Source organism: Vicugna pacos, unplaced genomic scaffold (assembly GCF_048564905.1).
Source record: "Vicugna pacos unplaced genomic scaffold, VicPac4 scaffold_66, whole genome shotgun sequence".
Classification (NCBI taxonomy): Eukaryota; Metazoa; Chordata; class Mammalia; order Artiodactyla; family Camelidae; genus Vicugna; species Vicugna pacos.
The window spans coordinates 518,407-544,902 of record NW_027328747.1 but is presented as its reverse complement, the minus strand read 5'-3'; the positions used below and the strand labels follow the sequence as shown (position 1 = coordinate 544,902).

The 26,496-nt window shown below is 49.3% G+C and overlaps 1 long non-coding RNA gene and 1 pseudogene across 1 annotated transcript; one reads left to right on the top strand and one right to left on the bottom strand.

The window, feature by feature from the left end:
• Nucleotides 1–171: 171 nt before the first annotated feature.
• On the bottom strand, nucleotides 172–4,675 carry LOC140694614 (uncharacterized). The gene is made up of 3 exons (XR_012070195.1): nucleotides 4,471–4,675; nucleotides 1,247–1,375; nucleotides 172–394 (listed from the first exon to the last, which is right to left on the bottom strand). It is a non-coding gene; the product is annotated as an uncharacterized lncRNA (long non-coding RNA).
• A 12,908-nt stretch (nucleotides 4,676–17,583) lies between these two features.
• Nucleotides 17,584–26,496, top strand: part of LOC140694612 (melanocortin-2 receptor accessory protein 2-like) — a 75,054-nt pseudogene continuing 66,141 nt past the window's right edge.

The following is a 26,496-nucleotide window of genomic DNA, read 5'->3' as shown; positions in this document are numbered from 1 at the left end:
CAGGCAGGAAAGCAGAGGAGTCAGTGCTTGATGCCCCAGTGAGGGTGAAGGAGGGCCAGGGAGGCTGGTGGAGAAGCAGCTGGACGGCTAGAGGTGGGCACTTAAAGGAGACAGGCTGGACCTGGGTGGAGACACGCCCGGGTATGAGCCCGGGGGTAGGATGAATGGGGGGTGGCTGGCTCAGGCTGACGGAGAAGAAGACCCTAAAATGACCATACTGGTTGGTGGAGGGAGAATGAACTTTGACATCTTGATGGTAGGAGGTGAGGCAATACAGAGCTGGTGGTCCAGGTGCTCCTGACTGAGGCAGATGAGCAGGGAGGCCAGGGTGGCAGACACTGCTAGGAAAGGATCTGGGTTTTCCAGGTGCTCCCAAGAGAGGAGGAGCAATGATCTGAAGGTGGAAAGTGAGCACAAGGAGGTCAACCCAGGCTCCTGATCAAATGGGGGGGTGTGAGGGGGCAAAGCGTCAACTCCAGAGATGGTTACCCAGGAAGCAGGGACCACGGGTGAAGTGAGGGGACACTCAGAGAAGAGAGGGAGAAAAGTCTTCTGGGTGTATGGGGAAGAGAGGCCCCAGGACAAAGGAGCACAGAGGCACAGTGATGAGGATGGTCTGGCTCTATGGTGACACTGAAGGGATGGCTGGATCTTTGTCCTGAGGGCTTAGCTTGGGGGGACTACTGGCCTCATGAGGACTCCCCTCTCAGCAGCCAGGAAAGACTCTCCCGCTCCTGAGAGCTGTGTGGCCACCACTGTTCCCGGAGGGCCTCTGCCTCCATCTTCTCTTATCAGACTTTTCTGCCCAGCCCCCGACTGCCAGCGAGGGAGCCTGGGCCTCGCAGCTGCTTTCCGTGGAGGGACACAAGCTCCCTGGAGAAGCAGGCTGATCTTACTTTTCTCCGTAAACCAGAGCCTAGCAAAGCGCCAGCCCATGTGTGAGCCATGTAGGGGCTCGGATACTTACTAAACTAACTCAAAGCAGTAGAATAGCAGAGCTGGAGGAAGTGACCACTGAGCTCACAGAGTTCACTGCCCACACCCCCATTTGACAGATGAGGAATCAGAGACCAAGCAGTGAAGCAGCCTTGGCCAAGGTCACGCTGCTCTTAAATGCTGGCCTGTGTCAGGCATGCCAAGTGATGAGCTGCAGTGAAGGGGCTGAGAGAGGGCTCTGGGGCCAGACAGCTTGGGTTCAAGTCCCAGCTCTGCCATTATTAGCCGTGTGATTAATGAATGTCCTTACCTTTAAAGTGGAACTCATAGTGGTGTCAACTCATTGGGTTGTCGTGAACACAGCGTTCCTGGAACAGCAGGACAGAGTTCTGTAGGGTTTGCTATTGCTTTGGTTACTATTATTATCACCAAGTGAACCCTGAAATAAAGAACAAAGGCAGCAAGAATTTTTATTTTAAAGGATTTTAAAATCCTCTGATGAAAGTTTCATTTCATCTATTCAAGTTTGCCTTTGACCCTTACTAACAACTACACAATGGATGACTTTTGAGGCAATCTTGCTTCATGTCTTTAATTCTCACTAACGACACAGGCTATTTAACAGGCAGCAGTTTCTTTTCCAGGAAGAGGGACAAAAAGTTAAAAATGACTCAGTGCCTCTCGGTCTCCAGTGAGTTGGTTGTGACCTGTCAACCCAGCTTTGGGGAAGTGCCCGCTCCCCCTGGGCTCGCTAAGCTGCCCCCCGGACTCCAGGGGGCGCTGTACCCCCACATGAATCCAGTCTCTTGGTTCCTATCTTGCTTCAGATCCCTCAAGGACTGCCTATGCCCCAGGGCCCCTTCTGCCCCACCAGCCTTGGCTGCTGGACTCCAGGACACTATCCTGGGTCTCATCCATCCTCTGTTCCTACGCCCGCCTCACTACTCTACATTTTGTCCTTCAAGTGTGGGCTCCTGTGGCTCGCCACACAGCAGGGGTCTCCCTGTCCTCCACCTAGGGTAACTGCATTGTCCTGCAAGGTGCCTAGCGAACCCGTGTGGAGGCAGGAAAAATACAGAACAACAGGTGCTCAGAGGGGCTGCCTTTCCCACTGCAGGGGCCCTAAAGGGCTTCCTTCCGGCTGGTTATTCACAGGCGCTGAAGCTGTGGAATCTCGATCTCACCAATCTAAAGGACATCATCACTAATTACAAAAGCAATCATTTCTTCAGTAGCAAATGGAGAAAAGACTTTGTGTTCCCACCTCCAACTTTTTCCCCCTACCTTCAGATGTTTCTCATCTCTGGGCAAGGGTAGAAAGAAACGCACAGAATATTATTTTTCAATGTTTTTTCCCACTCTGAAGATTGCTTTCCCAGAACCGATGAAGGCTAGAATGGTTTAGCTTTCCTGGACTGAGTATTCAGAGGCCTAGGGGGGGAGGAGGGAGGTGAGATAACTCAGCAATATTGAACCTAACAGAGACATTAAAAGGTTCTATTCTAAACAGAAAGGAAGCAGGATGCTATAGAAACAGGAAAACCACAGTTGGAAATGCAATAACGAGTTACAAGAGAATAAACATAAAGATGTAAAAATGAAAAAGGACATCAAAATAAAAAAAGGTGGGAATGGGAGAGGGGGGCAAGAAAATATAGATTTTTTTCTTTCTTTTTTTTCTTTGTTATTCTTAGGATGTGTTGGAGCCTACGTGATTATCAGTCTAAAGGAAATAGATATAGTAATGGGTTGATATATTTGAAGAATAAGGTAACCACAAATCAAAAACATACAATAGAATCGCAAAAAAAACAAAAAGAAACAAACTCAAAATGGCTTAAAGACTTAAATATTAGACAAGACAGTATAAACTTCTCACAAGAAAACATAGGCAAAGCATTATTTGACATACATCTCAGCAATGTTTTCCGAGGGCAATCTAAGCAACCCAAACAACAGAAATAAAAGCCAAAATAAATAAATGAGACCTAATTAAACTTATAAACTTTTGCACAGCAATAGAAACCATAAGTAAAACAAAAAGACAAACTACGGAATGGGAGAAAATATTTGCAAATGATGAGACTGACCATGGCTTAATTTCTAGACTATATAAATAGTTCATACAACTTAATAAGAAAAAAATAAACAACCAAATCCAAAAATGGGCAGAACAACTAAAGAAGCAATTCTCCAATGAAGACACACAAATGGCCAATAGGCATATAAAAAAATGCTCAATATCGCTCAATTATCAGAGAAATGCAGCTCCAAACTACAATGTTATCATCTCACACCTGTCAGAATGGCCATCATTCAAAAGTCCACAAGCCATAAATGCCGGAGAGGCTGTGAAGAAAAGGAAACCCTCCTACAATGTTGGTGGGAATGTAGTTTGGTGCAGCCACTGTGGAAAACAGTATGGAGATTCCTCAAAAGGCAAAAAAAAAAAAGAAAAAAGAAAAAGACTTATCACCTAATCCAGCAGTCCCACTCCTGGGCATATATCCAGAGGGAACCTTAATTCCAAAAGATACCCGCACCCCAATGTTCACAGAAGCACTGTTTACAGTGGCCAAGACATAGAAGCAAACTAAACGTCCACTGACAGATGACTGGACAAAGATGTGGTATATAGATATAACAGAGTATTACTCAGTTGTAACAAAGAAGGAAATAAGGCCATTTACAGCAAGTTAGTTGGAACTGGAGATTATCTCACTAAGTGAAATAAGTCAGACAAAGACAAGTATCATATGATATCATTTATATGTGGAATTTTTAAAAAATGATACAAATGAACTTATTTATAAAACAAAAACAGACTCACAGACTTATAAAACAAACTTAGGAGTTTGGGATTAACAGATACAAATTACTATATGTAAAACAGACAAACGACAAGGATTCACTGTAGAACACAGGGAACGATATTCAGTATCTTGCAACCTATAATGGAAAAGAACCTGAAAAAGAATAGACTATGTATATGTACAACTGAATCACTATGCTGTATACCTGAAACTAACAAAACATTGTAAATCAACCACATTTCAATTTAAAAAAATTGATAAGCTCTAAATAGCTTTATTCAAAGAAAATCTTGAACTGTTCCCTCTTACAAAACTTAAAATGGGTAGTTTGAGCAGGACCAAATTATACTGGCTGGGCAGTTACATATCTTCTCCAGCACGTGGCCTATGCTACACACACATCGTGTTTTCCTACAGGTAAGAACAGCCCTGACTGCACAGGGAGCGAGTCCTTCTGGGACAAGGCCTATGTGGCAGTGTCCTCCTTGTCACTACTCCATCTCACTAGGAGGCCAGGTTTTTCAGAGGTGAGGGGACATAGAGCTCCTACACTTCAAATTGACTTCCCGAAAAAACTATGGAAAAACCAAATTCACCTGCAGTGTGGGAAACTTGAGCAGGGCCCCTAAGCAGACCGACAAGCCCAAAGTAAGATGGCCCGATGTTCATTCGGAACCAGAACAACGACCACCTGGCCCCAGTTAAGTGACCACCACCTCACCTGCAATGAACTGCTCGTACTCAGTGTCAGGGATGTTTCTTTTGAGACTTGGGAGGTCAAAGGAGTCGGACCAGGGAATCCAGACCTGGTTGATGTCGGGGTTCTGCCAGTGGTAGAGGTGGCCCCAAGGGGATAGCACCAGTACCGGCTCTTCCATCTCCAGCAGGGTCTTCAGGAGGAAGGCAATGTGGATGCAGACGTTCCTACGAAGGCTGAAGCCCTCTGGAGGGTTGAAGTCACACAGAAGGTACCTGGCAGGGAGCAAAGGAGGGCGGGTCTTCAAGGCCAGGCCTCTGCACAGGAATCCCGGCTTAGATAGAACAGATACAAAGGGAATCCCTGCACACCCCATGGCCTAGACTCCAGACACATTCAGCAGCTTCTGGTTTGTAAACTGGAGGCACTGCCCACCCATCTCCATGTGGCCAATTACTTCAAGTCCGGGAGCAGTTGCGGAAGACATCTTGGCATCCGTCTAACACCACTAAGCACCTGACTAGCACCTGAGAACCCGTTCTCCAGGGGCTCTCAAACTTCTTGTTCTACAGAACCCTATACACTCTTAACAATTACTGAGAACTCCAAAAGGCTGTTATTTATGTGAGTTAAATCTATCAATATTTCCTGTGTTAGAAGTTAAATAAGAAGTTAGAAAAAGTGTATGAATTCACTTAAAAATAATAACAATCTACTATATGTTACCATTAATACTCTTAAACAAAATATAATTCTATTTTTCAAAACAAAAACCATTAGTGAGAAGAATAGCAGTGATTTTAATTTCTGCAAATCTCTTTTGGACTGGTGAGAGCTGAATTCTCCTATCTGCCTCTGCATTCCCTGTTTTGTGATATCACAGGCCAGGTTTTCCCTGGAAAACCCCACAGGAACTCGGGAGAGCAAGAGTGTGCAAAAGGCAGGTGACATCCCGGCGTTTCTATGAAAATGGTCTTGCACCACCGGGGCCTTGGATACACTTTCAAAACTGCTGCCCTATCCTAGGCGAGACTCTTCTACACAAGAGACAGGCAAGGGTCCTGGATTCTGTAATGAGTTACCGCCACCACACCCCTCCCTTCTGTGTGTTTCTCACAACCTCCATTACTGCAGATGAGGATTTAATCCTCAGCTGGGGCCTCTAATCCCAGAAGACTGCTAACTTCAAGAGAGAGGGTCCCATCTACCACCCCTACACCCCGCATAGTTTATTTTGAGTCAAGCCCTAGATAACTGCTTATCGGCACTGACCCTTGTGTCTTATTCCTGAGGTTGACTGAAGGAACCAACATCTGGATGGAACTGAAATTTCCCTGCAGATAAACAAGGCTGATAAACCACCCCATTCCAACATCTGATTCTGGGGCTCTTCAAAACCCGGGTAAGGCCCCGCTTCATCTAAGATGGGTCCTCCGCCTGCCCTTCCCGGGGGTTTCTGGGAGGCCGCGGCCACCAAGGGCGACCCAGACTCGCGGCCCCAGCCCCAGGGCCTGAGGGGGAGGAAAGCTTGAGGCTGTGCCCAAGCCCTGCCCCGCTCCGCCCCAACACGCTCCCCGGCACCGCAGCCCTCCCCGGCCACCACCCCAACCCCCATCCCACCCCGGTTCATGTCCAACGGCCCCGCCGATGGCGCGGACGTACGTTTACCGTCTGTGGGACGCCGCCCCAGACAGGATGTCTGCCGCCGACTGACCAGGCCAGAACTAGTCGCCCGGCCGTGCAAGTCGCCATCCCCAGCAGCAAGCACCGCCATGGTCCCTGGCAGCTACACACTTCCGGAGCCCGCTCCCCGCCCCAGAAGCGCACGCCGGTCCGCGCGGAGCGCGGCGCCTGTAACCATGGCAACGCCGCGGGGCCCTCCCCTAGCGCTTGCGTCGTGCGTCCTCCCGAGTCTAGATGTGCGAGAGCAGAACTTGCGGAGCCAATGGGAGGCAGGGCGCGGCCAGGACGGGGGTGGGGGGAGGCTTATGGGACAGCTGGGCTGGGCCGTGGCGGGCGGGGCCGCGCGGAAGTCCTGACCTGCAGGTGGCGCCGGCCGGAGGCTGGGGCGGTGCTGCCACCAGTGGGCGGGACGGCGGGGCAGCGGGGCAGCGGGGCGGGGGCACCCTCACCTGTCCGTGTGTGGGGATCAGCCTGGGCTCCGCGGCCTCCGCTTGCACTGGACGTGGACCCAGGCTACCGGTGGGCAAGATAGAGGACTGAGCCCAGGCACGCACGGCTGGCCAGGTAGGGCATCTGAAGTGCAGATCCGCCGGGCCCGCTGCCGGCCTTGAATACGCGCTGCTAGGCAGTTTCCAAGAAGACGGGATCTGTCATAAGAGGGGAGGTAGGGCTGGGGTGCCAGATGCCGGGTTGGGTGCAGTCTCACAGGAGAGCCACGGTGAGAGGGCGCAGAGTGGCCCCTGTGTTGTTGGAGCTAAGAGTTTGGGGTATAGGGTGGGGGTGGTGTGTGCCTTGCTCTGTGGTCTCCCCAAGAACCCTCACTCCAGAGCAAGGGGCTCTGCTCCCCCCACCCCTCACTGCACTCCCTGCCTTCCCCAGCACCACCAGGGGTGTGGTCATGTCTGGGCAGGGAAGACCCAGGGAAGGGGCTCATTCAGGGGCAGGGGCCACTCTGCAGGGATGCTGGACCTGACAGCGATGTGGTGCTTCGGAACTCCCCTGGGCTGGGTTTCTAACCAGTGGGATGGAAGGGCCTCTCCTTCCTGGGGTGCAATTGGGGGAACTAGATCCATCATGAATGTCAGCCCTGAAAATGGAGGCTGCGCTACATGCATTCCTGGAAAGAAAAATCAGGCCCCTCCAGCCCAGGTGACTCACAAAGTCATTCAGCAATTTTCGGGGTCCCCAGTTTAGGCTTTCAATTAGAGCTGAGCGGCTCAGGAGGCCAGATCCCTGTCCGTGGCTCCAGGAGTAGGCTTTCTGCTGGGGGACAGGATCCTCACAAACACCTGTGTCTTTGTGGGCCACTCCCCTCTGACAAGCTGGGAGGCAGGGTGCAGTTGTGGGAAATCGTGTTTCCATGAGGAGAGGGCCACCAAGTGGTGGGGGCACAGGAGACAGTGAGAAAGAGTCCCACAGCCTTTCTGGAATCAAAAAACTGGCAAATGTGAAAAAGTGCATAATTTGTTTTATCGAACAGGCTGCTTATGTACGTTTGGAGGGCCAGGTTCAAGGACCCTGCATCCCTGCAGGACAGTAGCCTCAAGAGAAGAACACACAGAGCAGGAGGAGATGTGGGGTTTCTCCCAGGAATGAGGCGGAACAGGGATTTCTGCAGATTTGCAAGGAGACCCCGACCACTGAGCACGGGCTTACAACCCCACGTGACCCCTGTCGTGTTTGGCTTGGGCTCTGGGTCTGGCCTGAACATGTATTCTTCAAGCTGAGTTCCAGAAACTCAGAGGGTAGACTTAGAGAGGCTGCGTTTGGAACCCGGTGTGGAGACGGAGGGACCTTTATCCTGAGTCCCCTCAGCCTAATCACTGTAGCTGAGTTCCAACACCACCCAGGCCCCCAGGGTGGCCGTTGAGGGAGAGCAAGCCTGGCAGGTGACCCAGGGGTCCCACTGCTGTTCCCTTCCCTTATCTTTGTTCCCTTTCACCCCGGAAGGTGTGATTGTCTCATGTCATGGTGACAAGCCATCTCTCTTCTCTGTCAGGTGGGGTCCCCACCCCTGCTCAGCCTTCTCTCTGCATGGATGCTGAAGGACAAGGCTCACTTGAATTTCTGAGCTTGAGCAGTAAGGTGGAAACAAAGAAACCAATGGAAACAAAGAAACAAGTCATTGTGGCAAAGCTCCCCACCACAGAGAAGCTGCCCTGAGTGGAAGGGAGGGTGTGGGCATGCCCATTTGTTTCCTGTCTCCCAGTGCTCTTCACTTTCTTATTGCAGACCTGCATGGTTACAACAAAATGATCTGCAAAACTGAAAATATTTACTCTCTGGCTTTTACAGAAAAGGCTGACCAGCCTCTGGTTCCCGGTCAGGTGATTGGAGTACCTTTCCAGTTTGGAAACATCTGGGCAGGCCCAGGTTTGCAAAATTCTTTGAGTAGTTACGGAGTTTTGCTTCTAAGCATTTTTACGGCTGTATATTTCTGAGCTGAGGTTGTGCTGTGTAATTCTGAGCCGGGATTTTCTCAAACTGTTTCTCATTTCTTATACCGGACACCCCTAAATTCCAAGGGGAATGGGATGTTAAGGAAGCCATGGAGTTTAGGAAAAAGATACAGATTTCATTTCCATGTAAGCATCGATGTATCTCCATCCTAGGCAGTATCGGTTCTGTGGTATTGATAGGGGAACTAAATAGCAACCAAATTTATAGAAAATAGTGGGGCATTGGGTACACAAGTTCTTCTTTTCAACATTTTTGTAATGTTTGCAGTTTAAGATGACCATTCCTGAGAAGCAGGCAGCCTCTTAGAATGAAATAGCATTTTCCCTGAACCATAATCAATTTTTATTTTGTAGACAGCAGGAAGGGCAATCACACATCCAACACTTGGGGACCTCAAAGATAAAATGCAACTTTCTGAGAGCACACTCCCCCCGTCTCCCTGTGCTCTTTTCACTGTCCCATTGTCCCTGAAGGCTCTTCCGTATCTTCTGCTCATGACTCCAGTAACTCTTCCTCCTCGTTCCTCAGCTGGTAAGTTTACTTTTCTACTTTGACCAAGCAAACTGAAGCCAACAGAAGAGAACTTTCACCAGCAACTCCCAGCACACCCGCTTGCCTTCTGATGTCTGTGACCTAACTCTCGCTGCCCCACCTCTTATTACAGGTGACATCGAAAGCCAGATCATCCAAAAGTCGCCAGGGGGCCCATCCATCCAATCTTCTCCAGGCTGTCACTCCCACATCCATCCTCTCTGTCACTAACTCATCTATTTTGTTCTCTGGCTAGTTGGCTCCTATCAGTATATAAAAGACCCTCCTCTTAAAAGAAACAAACAGCACTCTTTGACCCTAATTCACCCCCACCAATTGCCAGCCCATGTCTTTGCAGCAAATCTTTAATGAGTAGTTTAAACTCACTGTCTGCATATTCTCCTGAGCCATCCCCTTTTGCACCCACTCTGGCTTTTCCCCTGATCCCTCGCTCTATGGAAACTGCTCTGTCAAGGCTATCAGTGACCGCACGTTGCTAAATATTGTGGTCAGTTTTTAGTCTTCATCATGCGTGGCCCTTTGGCAGCATTTGACCCAGCTCTGCCATCTCTCCTCCCCCGTGTTCCTGCTTTACTTGGCCTCCAGCCCATCGTTCTGCTTTCGATCCACTGGCTGGTCTTTTGCCAACGTCTCCTCTTTTTTCCAAACATTTACTGTGAATGTGCCCCGGAGATGGGTCCTGGGTCTCTCCTCTCTCTCTCTGCTATACCTTTGGTGGAAGCAACCAGACTTGGAAATTGACATGCCATCAATTTCTCGATTTGTCCAAAACTCCCTGATTTGCCCTTTCCATTTGGAACTCTCTCCCTGATACTCAAATTCTTTTTCTTTCGTTCATCTTGCTTTCACATTCATACATATGTTCTACTGTGTAAATTACTTTTCCAAATTTTGAATCAGTCCATACGTATCATGTAAAATGCTCAGATCTCTATTATTTCCACTAAGATGCTTATTCTACCTTAGAACCTTTCTGCATTTCTGTATTTATGTCAATAAAGTGAATAGTATTTCTACAAGCCTCATAGTTAAACAGTGTGTTGGTTTGGGGCTATTATGTAACATGAAATAATGATACATCAACATAGTCCTTTTTCATTTAATTTTATGTAACACCAAGATGAGGTTTTTGCACTGAAGACTGGTTTTATTGAAATTTAACCTACGTTATGGACAGTCAGTTTATGTGAAAGCACTCATTCCTCCCCTTTTCTGATATATTTTCCATTTGGCTATTATAATGTATACCTTGGCATGAAATAAAATTCCAAACTCATTCACATAATAAAATTAATACATTTAAATTATATTTTTTAATATTAAAAAGAAAGAAAACAAAAAACCACACTCCTCTACCTATTGGGCATTTCTGTGGCAATATCTAATAGACTCCTTAACCATGACATTGAAGAACTGAGCTGATTCCAGCCCCTTTCCACCTGCTCAGCCCCATCTTGTCCCATCCCCTGTGGATGGAGAGGACATCCATCCCATTTTCCAGGTCCAGATGTTGGAACCATGTTCTTTCTCTCCCTTTCTCTTACACACACACAGCAAATCCAGCTTGTTTTTTCTAATTTTCTAATTCTGGCTACTCTGTCTTCATTAACCACCTACTCCCTGTTCCCCACCTTCCTAGGAGCCACCTTCAGCGCCTTCTTGGACACCAAATAGCCTCCTTCTTCCATCTTTGCTTTTCTACAATCTCATCCACACAGAGTCAGAGGGATCCTATAAAAGCATCCATTGAGGTGGTGGGTGTAGCTCAGTGATAGAGCGCATGCTTAGCATGCATGAGATCCTGGGTTAAAACCACAGCACCTTCACTAAAATAAATTACCCTCCCCCCCAAAAAACAAAACAAAAGCAAAAATTGGACATCACCCATCCCATCAAAACTCACTAAAAGGGTCACCATTTCTTTAGGAGCCAAAGTCGTCCCAAAGTCTTCCAGGATCCGGCATGCTCTGCCTCTCCATCCACACTCTCCCCATCACTCTGGGGGCCTCTGGCTCCGGCTCTTCCTTCTTCCTCCGGATCTATTCTGCTTCAAGTTCATTACTCCGTGAGATCTGCCAGGATTGCCTTTTTCCCTCCTGCCTGCCTCCCACCCCACCAGCATCACCTGAGCTTGCTCATATCACTCTTATTTTTCCCCAAGCTCTTGCTACCCCCAACATGCTGCCTGTTTCCTCTGCTAAAACTCTGAGTCCCCAGTGATGAGGAATCGTGTCTATTTTGTTGACTAATAAAGCCCAAGACCCTTGGGAATGGGTATAGTTACTAGATTCCCATATGTAGTAGGAGCTTATACAGATTTGCTGAATGAATGCAGAGGTCCTGGTCCAATCCGATGGAGCACTTCGGTGTCCTGCTCAAAGAATAACTCTCCTTTCCTCCTGAGAGGGGATGACCACTTCCTTGGTGATCAAAGGCAAGATCTATTTTCTTTATGCTGTTAAGCTTAGGCGGGGAGACTGGGGGATCTTCATTTATATTTTAAAATTTGATTCACTCTGCAGTTTGTCTTCTGTCTATGTATCCTTTTGAGAAACCATTTATGAGTGATCATTCTTCCATCAGACTGAACAGGATCCAGGGGTAAGTACCAAGCCTGTCCCATCGGCCATCCTGTGTGTCATGTCCTGTGACCCAGTGGATGCTCAGCACGTAAGTGAACCGACAGGAGTGAGTGAAGAGATGGGAGCATCTCATTATTGTGGTGGCTGCACTCTGTCCGATGCCTTGAGGTTTGGGGAACGGTTTACAAGTGCGGAGGTGTGAGGGCAGGGCCTCTGTGCTCTTCCTGAGTGCCCTGGCCTTACCCATTCCCCCATCCCCCTCTGGGCAGCTAAGCCCAGGAGCTGGGCCACCGGCAATTGTGCTGATCAATAATCCACCTCACCCAAAGTCAGGGGGTAGGAGGGACAGCACAACTGGTTGTAGACTCTGGAGTCTGGTCCTTGGAGGAATTCCTCACTGAACCATGTTTTGGGCCTTATATTTTTCTCTATAGCCTCCAGCTGAAGAAACAGTTAGCCTTAGATACATGAAAGTTGAGGACACCTACTATCCCCATGGAGCCCAGGTGGGGCTGGGAGTCTGCTGTTTGTACAGCCGGTGGGCTCGTGTTGCTTTGGGCATCCCTGTGCCTGAATTCCTGCTGTACACTCGGTGGTAAGACCGGGGGTGCCTGGCAGGGAGGGAAGCGGGTCGGGAGACTGCACAGCTGGGGAGACGTTAACCTGGGGTGAGCGGGAGCCTGCTGATGCATGGAATCTCGGTGCAGGGAACTCTCCACACTCAGAGAGGTTCCCACTCCCGCAGGGTCCCTTTGATCAGGGTGCTGGGCTGTCAGCACAGCAGGGTCCATGTGAGGATCATGGTGCCTTCAGGCAGCGGGAAGTGAGGGGTCCAGTGGCACTTAAATTAACTGTGCACCCGAAGCCAACCCCTGTGTCTTTCAGCCTGTTTCCTAATCTGCAAAACTGGAATGATGTCAACCATCCCGCAGGTTCGTTGATGGGCTGGGACACACTAGACAGCCAGGGGCTGGAATTCCTCTGTCCCAATTGTTTTCCTTCCTTCCCACTATTTGCTCTCACAAGCTCAGTCTCTTTGTCTCTCTCTCATTCACTTGTAACTTTCCCTCCTGCTCTGGTTTCATTAGATTCCCACCCTCCTCCCAATCCCCAGATGAGTGAAATTAATTTCTGTATGTCAGTTCCAAATTCCCGGGAAAGATGCTCTGTCCCCTCTGGATTGGTTGTCCAACCCATCAGTTGCAGCCAGAGGAGTGAGTCCCACTGTGACCAGTGGAGGGGCTCTGCCCAGCCCCCCAGCCACCACTGTGGGAGCACATAGCTCTCCGAGGAGGAGGTACTGGCTGTGACTTGGTGTCACTAAGTTTGAATTTATGTCTCCTCTTGCCCCACCTTCATCCTCCTAAACAAAGATGAAAATTAAACACTCCCGAGATTTGTGTCATGGAACACTCAGGGTGGGGGCTAAGAGGGCTGGATTCCCTGCTGAGTGTAAGGGGCTACAGTGAATCCCCAACGAGAGCCTGTAAAGGGAACAGCACCAGCCCCACCGGACACTTAGGGTGCTGAGTCTGCGTGACACTGAGCCAGGCTTCTGACCACAGCTCAGGGGTCTGGTCCGACCGGTTAGTCTTTGAAACCAACCAGCTTTGGATTCCTCAATCCCTCCCTGTGGTTTTACCTGAACTACCAGCTTCTGTATCTCTGAAGACAGATGATGAGGACCCTTCACGTAAGCCGTTCGCACAGCCCTGTGCAGGCCTTTGTGCTGCACGGTCTGCCCGGCGAGCTGACCGAGGTTGGTATTTTACTGATCTTAGAAGTAGTCTGGTTTCCTGATGCACTGTTTCACTGAACAAGCAACAGAAGCCACCTCTGGCTGATAAAAGCAAAAAAGGGACTTAATGAAAAGATACTGGGAGGGTGCATGGAGTGGCCCGGACCAGAGCTGACCCGGAGGCCGTAGGAGATGTTGGGGAGCCCCAGGCACCAGGCTGGGCAGGGTGTTACCGGGCCTCCTGCTGCTCCAGCAGGGACCCCCGCTCCTGACACTCCACCTCACTGCAGGTTCATGTCCTGGCAGGGCCAGGTCACACCGAAGCCACCAGCACACACCTCAATGGGGGAGTTGGCCCCGTCTCAGCTGAGAGCGTGCCTGGCGTGGGGAGAGGCCCAGTTAGAGGAAGGCAGTTCCCCTACTGTTCCGAGTAAACGTGCAAGTCAGTGCCCATCACTCAGGAGAGCCAGGCTGGTCTGACCTCATTGAGGTGACTAGGCCGTCTGAGTTCACTTATTACTTTTTAGGTCGGAAGGCCCAAGAGAGAGAAGTGGAGGTTCTAGTACTTATTTTATATTTCCCATGTACCAGGTATAGTAAGCAAGCCACTTCAGACAAGGCCCAGAACAAGCACGTAAATTGTCCACGGAGCAAGTCATGCAGTCAGGCCACTGCAGTCCCGAAAGCCGTGTCCTCATCAGCTCCGTAGTTACCAGTGGAAGTTGTAGGGATTTATGGGACTGTGTGCTCCTGTGGGGGCTGGGATGTGTGTGTTTAAATCCACATCTTCAGAAACTCGGCTAGAACCACAGCCACTGATTGTCTGCATGGAGGCAGAGGAGGGGAGGCTTCCAGCCTCTGGTCCAGCTTGTGAGGAGCTCAGAAGTTGCTCCTTCTGTCCTGAAAACAATACCAGAGCTGAGGGAGCTGAAAACCCACTGGTCTTCTTAGATCCACAAGAAAACTGAGGGGGAAAGCTTCTCCCAACCCAGAGAGGCAGCCGGGCAGGCTTGGAGAGTCACAGTTCCCAGGGCAGAACCCGCTTTTGTAAGATCCCCGGGGGCAGGCAGATTTAGCAGGTCCCTGAGGCCAGCTGGAGGCTCAGCGTGGGGAAGTCTGAGTGTGACAACTCCAGGGGGCCAGTCAGAGGATCCCCCTGCTCTTTTTCATGCATTTTACTTCCAGGACCGTACCCTGTTCTCAGAGTGAAGATCATAGGAAAACTCCTCATGCTTTCTGCCAGGAAAGGAAAAAAATAGCTCTATTGAAATACACCCAGAACATTCTCTTCAATTGTGGGGGGTTGTGTTTTGTTTTGTTTTGTTTTTTAATGAGAAGTTATTTTACAGAGCCTAACCTACCTGGGAGAAGGGAAATACCATCTGTGTCACCCAAATTGGGGTGGGGGAGGGAGACATACTTGTGGAGGTCACAGCTCAGGGCACAGGCTCAATGAGAACTAATCACAGGACTACAGATGCCCTAATCTGTCCCGCTCCCCCAACACCTTACCTCCATGTCAGTAGGGCCCCTGTGTAATAACAGGAATAAAATTAAAAGAAGTAAATGTCTCAGGAGTGTCTAGGGAAAACCCAAAGACAGCGGGGAGATGAAAACAAGGACACACAGGCGGCTTTAGCCCCTCGCACGAATAGCTGTAGCAAACTACACACAGCCCAGCCTCAGTAGATAAACAGAAATCCTCACAGAAGAAACTATTTATTTTGGTTCTCTTACCCAATGCATTCCATGGTGCATCCTCGCCTAGAATTGCGTGGAAGCAAGTCCATCTCAGAAGGGACATAACTGAAGGGGAAAGGCTTTCCAGACTCTGAAGGGCAAAGAAAGCACCAGCCTGGGTTAGAGAAAGGTGAGGGGTGGGGTAGGGGGTGGGCTGCCTTCTTCCCCAAATAAGGAACCTTCCTGAGGCTAGCACAGTGGGAGGGAGGGCCATGGGGTGGAAGCAGCCAGACTTCTTCCTGAGAACTGACAGGATGCCTCCAAGGGAACATTCAGGTGCCCAAACTGGGTCCTGAGGGTGGGAGCCAGTCGGTCTGCCTCAGAGCCCAGGACTGAGGTGGGCGCACAGCAGGCTGGTCTTACTTGGCCGGATCCGTTTCACTTCTCCGAAGCCCTGTGTAAAACATGAAGCGTGGACCGCCTGCTGAGCACAGCTCTGCCCTCAAGAGCAGTTTCAACTCCTCTCTTCCCAGAGAACAGCATCTCTGAGCCCGTCCTGGGTGACCTCCCAGAGATCACCCTAGTGGCCCAGGCTAGTGACCGGGAACATGTACCTTCCTGCAGCCAACCTCAGACGTCCACTGATGCATCATATACTGGCAAAGAGTGAGTCCCTGTGCATTGGTCTAACAGCAGAGACTCTGCCACAGGCCCAAGAGGTGGTGTGTGGGACATGCAGGGGTGCAGGAGTGTACGCAGTGCAAAGGTGTAAGTGGTGGCAGGGGTGCAGGGGCTGTGGAGGGTGCAGGCAGTTCAGGGGATGCGGGGGTGCAGGCAGTGCAGAAGTGCAGAGAGTGGCAGGGGTGCAGAGGTACAGGGAGTGTAGAGGTGCAGGGAGGTGCTCAGGCACGTAGCCAGGATCAGAAGGCAAGTGCACTTCCTCGCAGTCAGCCTGACCCCGGGAGGCTAGTGCAATGGTTTGGGGCGGCGGCGGCGGCGGCGGCGGCAGGTGGGAGGCTGCCCGGGCAAGCCGGTCGATTTCTTCTCTTCCCTGCAGCCTGGACTGGGGGGGGGGGCCTTGGCCGCCGGAGATTCGCCAGATGTTGGACTCCGAGTAAGCTTGCTCCTGGGAGGTGGGGCGGTTAAGTCAGCGGGCGGCGGCAGCGGCAGAGGGGCGGAGCGCGGCTGCCCCAGGCGAACTGGTGGAATAGCTGCCTTGTCCCGGCTGCCGGGCCTGGGAGCGGCCTCTGCTGCCCCAGGTCGCCGGACACACCTGTCCCACTCAGCTTGCTGAGTGGGGAGTGGAGGCGGTGTCGTTAAGGTGCGGGGCCCACGTTGGTAGGGGGCCTGCCGCGGGGGAGCCGGTCAATTCGCTCCGCTCTCCCCCGCGGTGGAGTCTAGGAGCGGCCTCCGCTGCCCTAGAGGCGGGACGCCGGCCTCCAGGTGTGCTTGCTCCTGGGAGGCGGCAGCGGCGGCGGCGCCAGGGGGAGGGGGGCCGTTCCAGGGAGCTCTGCTCCATTTCTTCTCTCCCTCGCGGCCTGGCCTGGGGGCGACCTCTGCCGCCGGAGATTTGCCTGAGGTCCGACTCCAGGTGAGCTTGCTCCTGGGAGATGGGTGCGGTGCGGTCAGGGAGCTGGTAAGGTGGTGGCTGCGGGGATAGGGAGGCTGCCCCGGGGTAGCTTGTGGATTAGCTCCATGTCTGCACCGTGTTGCCTGCAGGCGGCCTCTGCTGCCCCAGGTTCCGGGACACCCCTGTCCCACTTAGCCAACTGGGGGCGGGAGGCAGGGTAGTCAGGGTGCAGGGGTGGCGGGGATCGGGGGCCTGCAGCGGGGAAGCGGGCCCATTTGCTCCCATCTTCCCCGCGGCTTGTCCTGGGGGCGGTCTCTGTTGCCCTGGGTTACGGGACACGTGTATCCTAGTCAGCCTGACCCCGGGAGGCGGGCGTGGTACTTTGTGGGTGGTGGCAGCAGCGGCGGGTTTTCCCATGAAGCCAGTCCATTTGCTCCCATTTCCCCTCATGGTTTGCCCTGGGGGCGGTCCCTGTTGCCCCAAGTTCGCCGGACGTCCATCTCCAGGTCAGCCTGCTCCCTAGAGGAGGCCACCGTGAGGTCAGGGGGCAGGAGCGGTGGCTGATGCGGGGGGATGGGGATGCCTTGGGGAGTTGGTGGATTGGCTCCCGTCTCCCCGATGGCCTGGTGTGGGAGTGGCCTCTCCTGCCCCAGATCAGCAGACACACCTGTCCCATTCAGCCTGCTGGGTAGGGGCGCCCTGGGCGGTGCCTTTAAGGTGCGAGGGTGGCGACGGCGGGGGTAGAGGACCTGCAGCGCGGAGCTTGTCAATTAGCTCCCCTCTTCCCTACGGCCAACCCTGGGGGCGTCCTCTGCTGCCCAAGAAGCCGGATGCCCGTCTCTAGGTCAGCTTGCTCCTGGGAGGTGGACGCGATGAGGTCGAGGGGCAGAGGCAGCTGCGACTGCCGGCTGCCCCGCCTAATGGGGCCTCTTCTCCTTTCCCCTGACCTGGCCTGGGGACGGCCTCTCCCGCCCAAGATTCGCCTGACACAACACACCAGGTCAGGTTTCTCCTGGGAGGTGGGCGCAGTGAGATCAGGGGGTGGAGAGGAGAGGGGTGCTGCCTATTGCGAGCTGGAGGATAAGCTCCCTTCTCTCTGGAGGCCTGACGTGGGGGCGGCCTCTGCTGCCCCTCGTTCCCAGGTCACCCTTCTCAGGGTCATATTGCCCCGGGGGTGCGTTAAGTTGCGGGGGCGGCGGGGTGATGGCGAGGGTATGGAGCCTGCCACTTGGGAGCTAGTGGTTTAGCTCCCATCTCCCCAGCAGCTTGGCCTGGGGGCAGCCTCTGTTGCCCCAGGTCGCAAAGCACGGTTTCCCTGACAGCTTAGCCACCGGAGGTGGGCAGGATGTGCTGAGGGGGCGGAGGCAGCCACCAAGGCAGCGACGGAGGGTGCTGTCCCAGGCCAGCTGGTCTATTTGTTCCCATCTCTACCTTTGCTGCCCTAGTTTCACAGGACGTCCTTCTCCAGTTTATCCTTCTCCTGGGAGGTGGGTGCAGTGCATGCAGCCCAAGGTCTGGGCTCTCCTCTGGGGAGGGGAAGAACTCTCTTGTTCTCCTTTGTCTTTATTCTTCAGCGAAGGGGTTACTTGACCCAATTCTTAACCCTGAGAAAGTGTAGCCTGTGTTACGGAAGAGCTGCTGGACAGTGTGGTTTCTAGGTGGGTTTTCACATCAGCTGATGCCCAAGGTAGGCAGGAAAGCTATTACTCAGAGGTTCTTAGTGTGGAGTTGGGGGATGGCCCCACTGTCCTCACCATACTTTTTAAAAATGTGTTTCTCCCCTCTTTTTCCTAGGTGACATTTTAGGTTATTGGGTCACAGATTGCTGGCACACTCATCCCTGTTCTCAAACATCTTTTAAACTTGGGTGAAGTGATAAGTAGGGGAAGAAGATGATTTACTGAATGGTAACAATACTTAAATTTGCATTAAAGCTAAATTCTGTCAATCTTTCTCAAATGATTTTCCTCGGATTCAAAATCCATGACCTAGTGAATGTTGTACTCCTGTGTAAATCATTGATCTTCACATCACATTTGTTAAATGGTCAATGAGATTTGTTAAGTAGATTATTCCTGAAAGAAAAAGCTCAGGCTTTTGAGACTTCCTTGTCTGATGTCACCCAGGCAGTCACAGTAGAAGACAGAGCTGATATAAAAAATCCCTCAGCTGCCTGAACTGCAAAGCTTCTGGGATTACTGATCCCTGAAATGCAGGTGACTCTTGATGATATTCTGGGGGATGGTTTACATGATCAGATTGTTCCAGTCCTGTAAATGGGTTCCGTGGCCCCAGCCCTGGGAGAACTGGTCATAAGGGCCATATCGTGAGGGGTGGGATGGGAAGGCAAGGTGTAAGAGCTGGAATCACTGAGATTCCACACTCGCTAAACACAGACTCCAGAGCCTAATTGTTGTCAGGTTCTGTTCTGGATTTGAGAGTGTGTTCAGACATGATTCTTGCCCATCAGGAGTCACTGCCTGGGTGGAAGTAACCTTTACACAAATCTGGGAAGGATGGCAATTAAGTAGATGGGCTGTTATGGTTCTCAGTGTGCCCAGGCTCCCTCTTCAGGCACTCGTGGGACTAACGAGAGTCATGTTATTCACTCATTCACTGATTTATTACCCTTGAATTGATCATTTGTCCCATAGTAAGTGAAACAAGGGATCAGGGACCTGAGTTTTGTCCCCTCTCCTATCACTGATGGTATCTGTCAGTCAGGCGCCCTGCGTATGCATTGTGAAGTGGTGGCATTTCTTGCCCAATGGGGCTGCACTGTCAGTTCTGAGAATCAGGGGAGTCTCGTGGGTAGATCAGCACCCTGACACACATGACACCCCCCCACCCCGTGAGACAGCACTGTCGATGCTCAGGTGACCCGATGTAGACGGCGGTGTTAAACGTGAGCGTGTTTAGTGATCTTGCTGGCTCTGAAAATACAGACTACCGGTCCCTACCTCTGGAGACGCTGAGTGTCTGTACCCCAGAATTCTGCATTTTAAGAGGCACTTTAACTAATTCTGATGAAGATGATCTGAGTGTCCCATTGAGAAACAGTGTTGTGCGGTACAGCAATATTGAAGATTCTCAGGGAAAGATGTCTTTTCAGGATGGTCCAAGGGCCCTCACTTGAGACTTTTGCCTTGGGTTTAATTGTATGTGTTCAGAAGTGATGTCTCTCACTTCCAGTGCTTGTAAGCGTGCTCTGTGCAGGGACTTGCACTCAGTAGATGGCAAAAACTATGATTCTTCAGGTCACTGAGCTAGAGTGTGAGCGATCTTTTATTTTGGTTTTCTTTATAGCAATGCAGAGTCTCCCAAGAAGAGATTCAGACTGAACAGCTTTGTGTCAGACTTTGGAAGGCCGCTGGTGCCCAAGGTGTTCTCTGGCAGCGCAATGACGAATCTAGGTCCCTCTTTCACTGCTACGTCATTGAAGTGGACCACTTGGGCAAGGCCAAAGCTGGTATCTCAACCATTGCCCTTGACAGTGATATTCAGCTCCAGGAAGCCATCAGATGCAGCAGGTGGCCAGAGGAGGAGCCGAACAGGCTAATGAAATGTGACATCCCCAACTTCATCAACACGGACCAGAACTCTTCCTTTGGGGAAGATGATCTCCTGTTTTTGGACCCACCAATTGTTCTAGAAGATAAGCCAGTTGCTCAGACCTCACACAAAGACTTGAATTGAGAAACGTGCTTTGTCAAGTGTCTTTCTGAAGATGTGAAGTCTGTCTTTGTATGGCAGGAATTCCCCTTTCACAAAATTGTATGTGTTTGTGTCTGAGAGAGAGAAATGGAGACAGACAGAAAGACGGAGACAGAAGAGAGCCCCTTCAGAAGAGAGCTGGTTAAGGTGAGTTTTTGTGCCTTTAAAAAACATTTGGGGTTTTGGGGGGAACAAAGTATTTACACTGTCTCATTCTCCTAGTTGGAGACCTTGGCCCCATACTCATTGTTAGCGGCCTTGAACGGGGGTTGGCACGGTGCCACTTCCACGCTCTGCCTTTAGCACGTTGCTTTGCCTCTCAGGGCTGCCACCCTTTTAACTGTAAGGAGAGGAGTCTGGAGTAGGTGATCCATCCCAGCTCTGCTGTTTTGCAAATTTCTGATTTCGTATTCGGATGAGGATGGGATACACCCAGAGCAGTATAAACCAGGCCCTACCTCCTGCCTATTGCTGGGGCATCCCTCAGGTCTGTGCCTTCTACTCAACCCTTTACTGAGCCCAGCTTTTGTCAGGAGCCCAAGTGCCTACCGAGATGGCAGGGGACGTGTCTCGTGGTCACGGTGGCCATCGTTTCTGTTGGTTGTGCTGAAACAGCTCTTCTGAGATCTCCTGGCCACTCTTGCTCAAACCTGAGGACAACCCTGTCATTTCTTTCCTAGGAGGAGGATCAATGCATGGTGCATTTTATGACAGTCCTGTCCGCAGGAATGCACGGAAGTTTATCAGCTGAGTGAGGGGAGGTGCCTCTGTGTCCCTGTGTCCCTGTATCTCTGTCTGCTCACAGTGCTCTGCCACCGGCTACTGAGCAAGAAAAGTGCTTTTCACCATGATGTGTGTTTTGCAGACGTGTAGGTGATGGTCGTGTGGCTCGTGTGTGGGCTTTGAGCTGGGATGTTGAAGGGCTTATACATACCTCGTCAACATGTATTCGAGGTGGCCTGGTGCCACACAGACTTGATTCATGAAGGCATCAAGCCTGCACACCTGTTTGGAAACAACTTGCTTTTGATCAGTCACACTGCATGCATGACTCGCTGCTAATCTCTGGGTGTTTTTTTCTTTTTAGATTTATTCACCCAGTGTCTTGCTTAAGCTGAAAAATAGTTTTATTTCACCAAAATATACTCTGATTCTTTGTTTTCACACATCCAGTTTTTTAATTCCTTTAAAAATTGTTCTGTGTTTATAATGCCTCCTTATTTTGATCATCTCTAGGTTCCCAGTGGCCTGAGCCATGCACCAGATTTTATGTAGGAACTGTAACACCAAAAGAAATCCCCTCGCCATAATATCTTTTGAGGAAATTATTATTCTTTAAGACTCTAACTCTAAATCGTAGAACAAAGCATGGAACATTTCTTGTAGTTAATACATGTTCATGCAAAAAGAAACTTGATATTTTCATTGAAGAATGTTGATTTTAATAAATTTTACTAATGTGAATATTATTATTCATAATTTAAGTAACCAAATAAAACCACAGTTATTTATTATTAAGATTGAAAACTATTTACACAGTCTCTCATTTAGAAGACTGAAGTGTACTTAAAAGATGATAAAATACCCATGATGACACCATCTTTTTTATTAACTAAATATCAAGAACTGTGCAGGGTTAAGATTTGACCACCTGCAAGCTGCCAAGTTCGCATGAGGTAGTTTGTGGATGCTGCCAGAAGACAGGACACTCCCCCAGGATCAGAGACAAAGGACTTCCTGCCAGCACAGCAGGCAGCCTGTGGTTCATGTTCATGTTGGTTCCTGGGTTCCTTTCCTATTGCTGTTGTAACAAAGAACCACAGACTCAGTGTCTTAAAGTAACACACATCCATTGTCTCACTGTTCTAGGGTGCAGAAGTGCAAAGTCAATGTCAGTGGGCTAAAACCAACATGTGGCCAAGGCTGCGCTCCACACCGAGGCTCTTGGGAGGGATTCATCTTCCTACCTTTCCCAGCTTGCAGAGGTGCTCACACTCCTTGGCCCAGGGCCCTGTGTCACTGTGACTTCTGCTGCCACTTCACATGTCTGTCTCTGACCAATGTGCCTCTCTCCACTAAGGACCTCCGTGATGACGTTTGCTTTCCCACAGTGATCTGCTATCCCAAGGTCCTTGACAGTCACACCTGCAGAGTCCCTTTTGCCATGCACTGTGACATATTCCCAGGGAATTCTAGGGATCAGACCGTGGACATATTGGGGGCCATTATTCTACCAAGTTCTTCCCTTTGGCCCCACTGGTTCTTGTCCATCCCACATGCAATATGCACCCACGTCATCCCAGCACCCTCCAGAGTCTCATTTACTATACCATCAACTCAAAGTCCAACATGTAGTCTAACTATTATCAGCTCAAAAGCCTAAATATTTTCATCCTCATCGCCTAAGTCAGGCATGATTGAGACCCTGGGTGTGATCTTCTCTGCTCAAAATCCTGCAATGGCTTCTCATTTCACTCAGTGAAGAAGCGAGAGTCCTTATGGTGACCTTACAGCTTTCCTCCCCCTCCCCAAGCTGAGCTCATCTCCGGTTTTCTCCCTGGCTCACTCCGCTCCAGCCACACTGGCCTCCCTGCTGGCCCTTGGGGACATCAGACATGCACCCACAGGCCTGTTGCCCTGGTCGGTCTCTGTCCAACTCATATGCTGAAGTCCTAACCGCCAGGACTACAGAGCATGACCCCGTTTGGTAATAGGGTTGTTGCAGATGTCATTGGTTAAGAAGAGGTCATTAGGGTGGGCCTTAATCCAGTATGACTTGTGTCCTGATAAAAAGGGGCAATGTGGACACAGAGACACGTGTACATGGGAGTTGACGGGTTGAGATGTGGAGAGAAGACGGTCGTCTCCAAGCCAAGGAGAGAGGCCTGGACCAGCCTCTCCCTCCCAGCCCTCAGGAGGAACCAGCCCTGCTGACACCCTGCCTGCAGACTCCCCGCCCCCAGGGCTGTGAGACCGTGAGCCTCTGTGGTTCACGTCACCCAGCGTGCGGTGCTGTGTTAGAGGGAGCTCAGCAACTAGCACCCCCTTCTCAAGGTCCTCAGTGAGGCCAGCTCTGGCCATCTCATTTTAAACTGGAAACTGCCTTCCCCTTGTCTCTGCCCCAGAAACCCCCTCTCCCGGATCATATTATTTCTATCACCCTCTATAATACCATATATTTCACATGACTGTCACGACTGTAGTTTATGTTCTGCTCTTCCTCAGTCCTACAGGGACAAGGATCCTTATTTGTTCACTGACGGACCTCAGGTGGCTTGAGCAGTACCCGTGGCACAGCAGTCAATACAAATTGGCCGGATGGAAGGAGGGATCGTTCCTTACATTCACAGGTGAGTGAACGAAGATTCCGGGGGATTGAATGTCTCGCTCAGGCACAGAGCTGGTAAGTGTCAGGCCAAGGTGGGTTTCAGGTACCTATGAACCTGAGGGAGGCTTGAGTGATAACATTTCCATTGATTAGTATTTCTCAGGTGTCTCTTTTTCTGGCTCTAACTTTTGACCTCTTTCTGTTATTCTTCTAAGCTTTCAACCAGTTTTAAGTTTTAATTTTGCTTTGTCTCAGTTAAACAAATGAAATCTGTAAATCTTTTAACTCATTATTTATTTCATCTAAATACATTGTGATTAGTGATGATGTTTTATTTCTGGCATCTTGTTTTGTGACTTCTATTTGCTTTGCTCTGCTTTTCTCCTGCCTGTTATATACCTTGCAGTCATGGTTAAGAGCATGGCGTCTAGAGACAGCCTATCCGGGCTTGGTTCCCTCCCTTGCTAACCATGTAACCAGGATATGTAATCCGTTTGAGACTCACTTTCTTCGTATACAAAAAGTGGCACTATCCACCTCAAAGACTGTGAGCAGTAAGTGATAAAATAGATGAAGAACTTAGAATAGTGACCAGCCTATTTTGCATTCTTCATTTTGACTCCTTTATTTTTATTCTCTTTTTAAACAATTACTTTAGAGATTTCTGTTGAATTTTAATGAACACCCTAGATATTGAAGATTAAAATTTACTTAACCCATACATTGAATTTTATATACCAAATGATATCTGTATTTTGTTTCCATAAGTTCTGTTTAGTTCTCTAAAAAATTGATCTGTTTTCTTTTTCATGATGTCCTGATTGTTCATTACGCTATATAAGATTCATTTTATCTTTTAATGATTCAGTCATACTTATTTTATGCTCTCTCTTATATTTTGTCATAATTTTAGGCTCTGGAATATTAATCATCCTGTGTTTTACAGTTAGCTCTTTCTTCCCTGTGGCACTTATTTCCTTCTGGTTTTAGTTGTGTGTCTGTGTGTGTGTAGAGTTGTGGGAGTTTCTCTATAGTGAGTACAATTTTTTTCCTATGATTGTGCCTTACATCCTGGTTTTTAAAGTTTCCCTAGAGAACAATTTTGTGTTGCTTATCCTAAGGCTCCAGGTGATATGATCAACCTTGAACTATTGTATTTTTTGGTTAGGGAATTCCGGAATCTTAAGTGGAGTATCAATTTGGATTCCACATTCATATAAAGCAGGGGCGTGGAGATTAGATTTTTTTAAGGGAGACTTTGTTTTTCCCTAGAGAACCGGTTGTTTCACCCCTTTCCTGTGTGCACATGTGGAGAACTTTGAGTCTCCCTTTCAGTGAAGAGGCAAGTCTTCCAATACGTCTTATGCAGAGGTTTCTATAAAGGAAGACTCTTCTACATCTGGTATGGACCCTTTTCCCTAAATGGACATTGTATCCCTATTTATGTGCAGATGAAAACCCCTTCCCTCCAGGGTGCGGTGGCATCAGCTCACAAGATTACCATTTTGGCGTTAAGTGTCCTCTTTGTATTGTCACCTGGGAACTTCTCTCTCCACAGTAAGCTCTGTGTTACTTTTTTGTTGTATTTTATCCGGCATTACTGAAAGTTTTACTTCAAAGGGATCCTAATTAGCTCTGTTTACCTGTTTCCAGAGCTGAAAGCTTCAGTTCTAGAGTATCTGTTTGATTTTTCTTAAAAATACATTCCATTATATTTCTCTGGGGAAAGTCTTGACCCTGTTATCTATTCTCCCATCATTTCCTTATTTTCTTGAATATATTAAAAGTATTTTATAGCCTCTATTGGTAACTCTGATGCTTACATCACCTGGGGGTTTGTATCCATTGTCTAACGTTCCTTATTCTCATTTTATCTATCATATAGTCTTGACATGTTGCATGTCTAGAAATTCTTTATTACATGGCAGACATTGCAAATGAAAAATCCATATCTTATCTTCCGTGAGAGGTTTTCTACCTTCCCGTTAGGCAGACAGGGTGAGGGACTGATCATCTCACTCCAATCAGGCCCTGAGTTGTGTCAGGACAGAAGTGCCTTTTTTCTAAAGACAGCTTTGAGGTATACTTGGCAAAATAATTTTCACACATTTAAAGTGTACAACTTAATATGTTTTAACATAAGTATATCACCAAGAAACCATGACCATATTCAAGACAGTGAACATACCCATCACCCACAAAACTCTTCTCCTGCATTTTGTTGTCCCTCCCTCGCTCCCCATCTATTCCCCTGGAAACCATTGATCTGGTTTCTATCACAACATAGTGGATTGCATTTTCAAGATCATTGTATGAATGGATTCATGCAGTATCTACTCTATGTTGTCTGACTTCTTTCATTTAGTGTAATTATTTTGAGAGTCATCTGTGTTGCTGTATTAATAGCTTATTTTTCTTTTAGCAGAGTATTGCTTAGTTCTGAGTTTTTCCTGAATAGTTTATTGTGAGCAGTGTTTGGATAGACCATCCTTTGTTTCTCCATTTACTTCTTGATGGATGCATGGGTTATTTATAACTTGAGCTATTATAAATGATATTGTAGTGAATATTTGGTTACAAGTCTTTGTATGGACATATGCTTTTCTTTTCTAAAGCATCAGATGAGGAATGTCTGGGTTATGTGGTAGATAGGTGTTTACCTTTTTAAAAGAAACTGTTAAACAGTTTTCCAAAATGGTTGTGCTACTGTAAATTCCTCGTGGTGTGTATCAGTTCTGGTTGC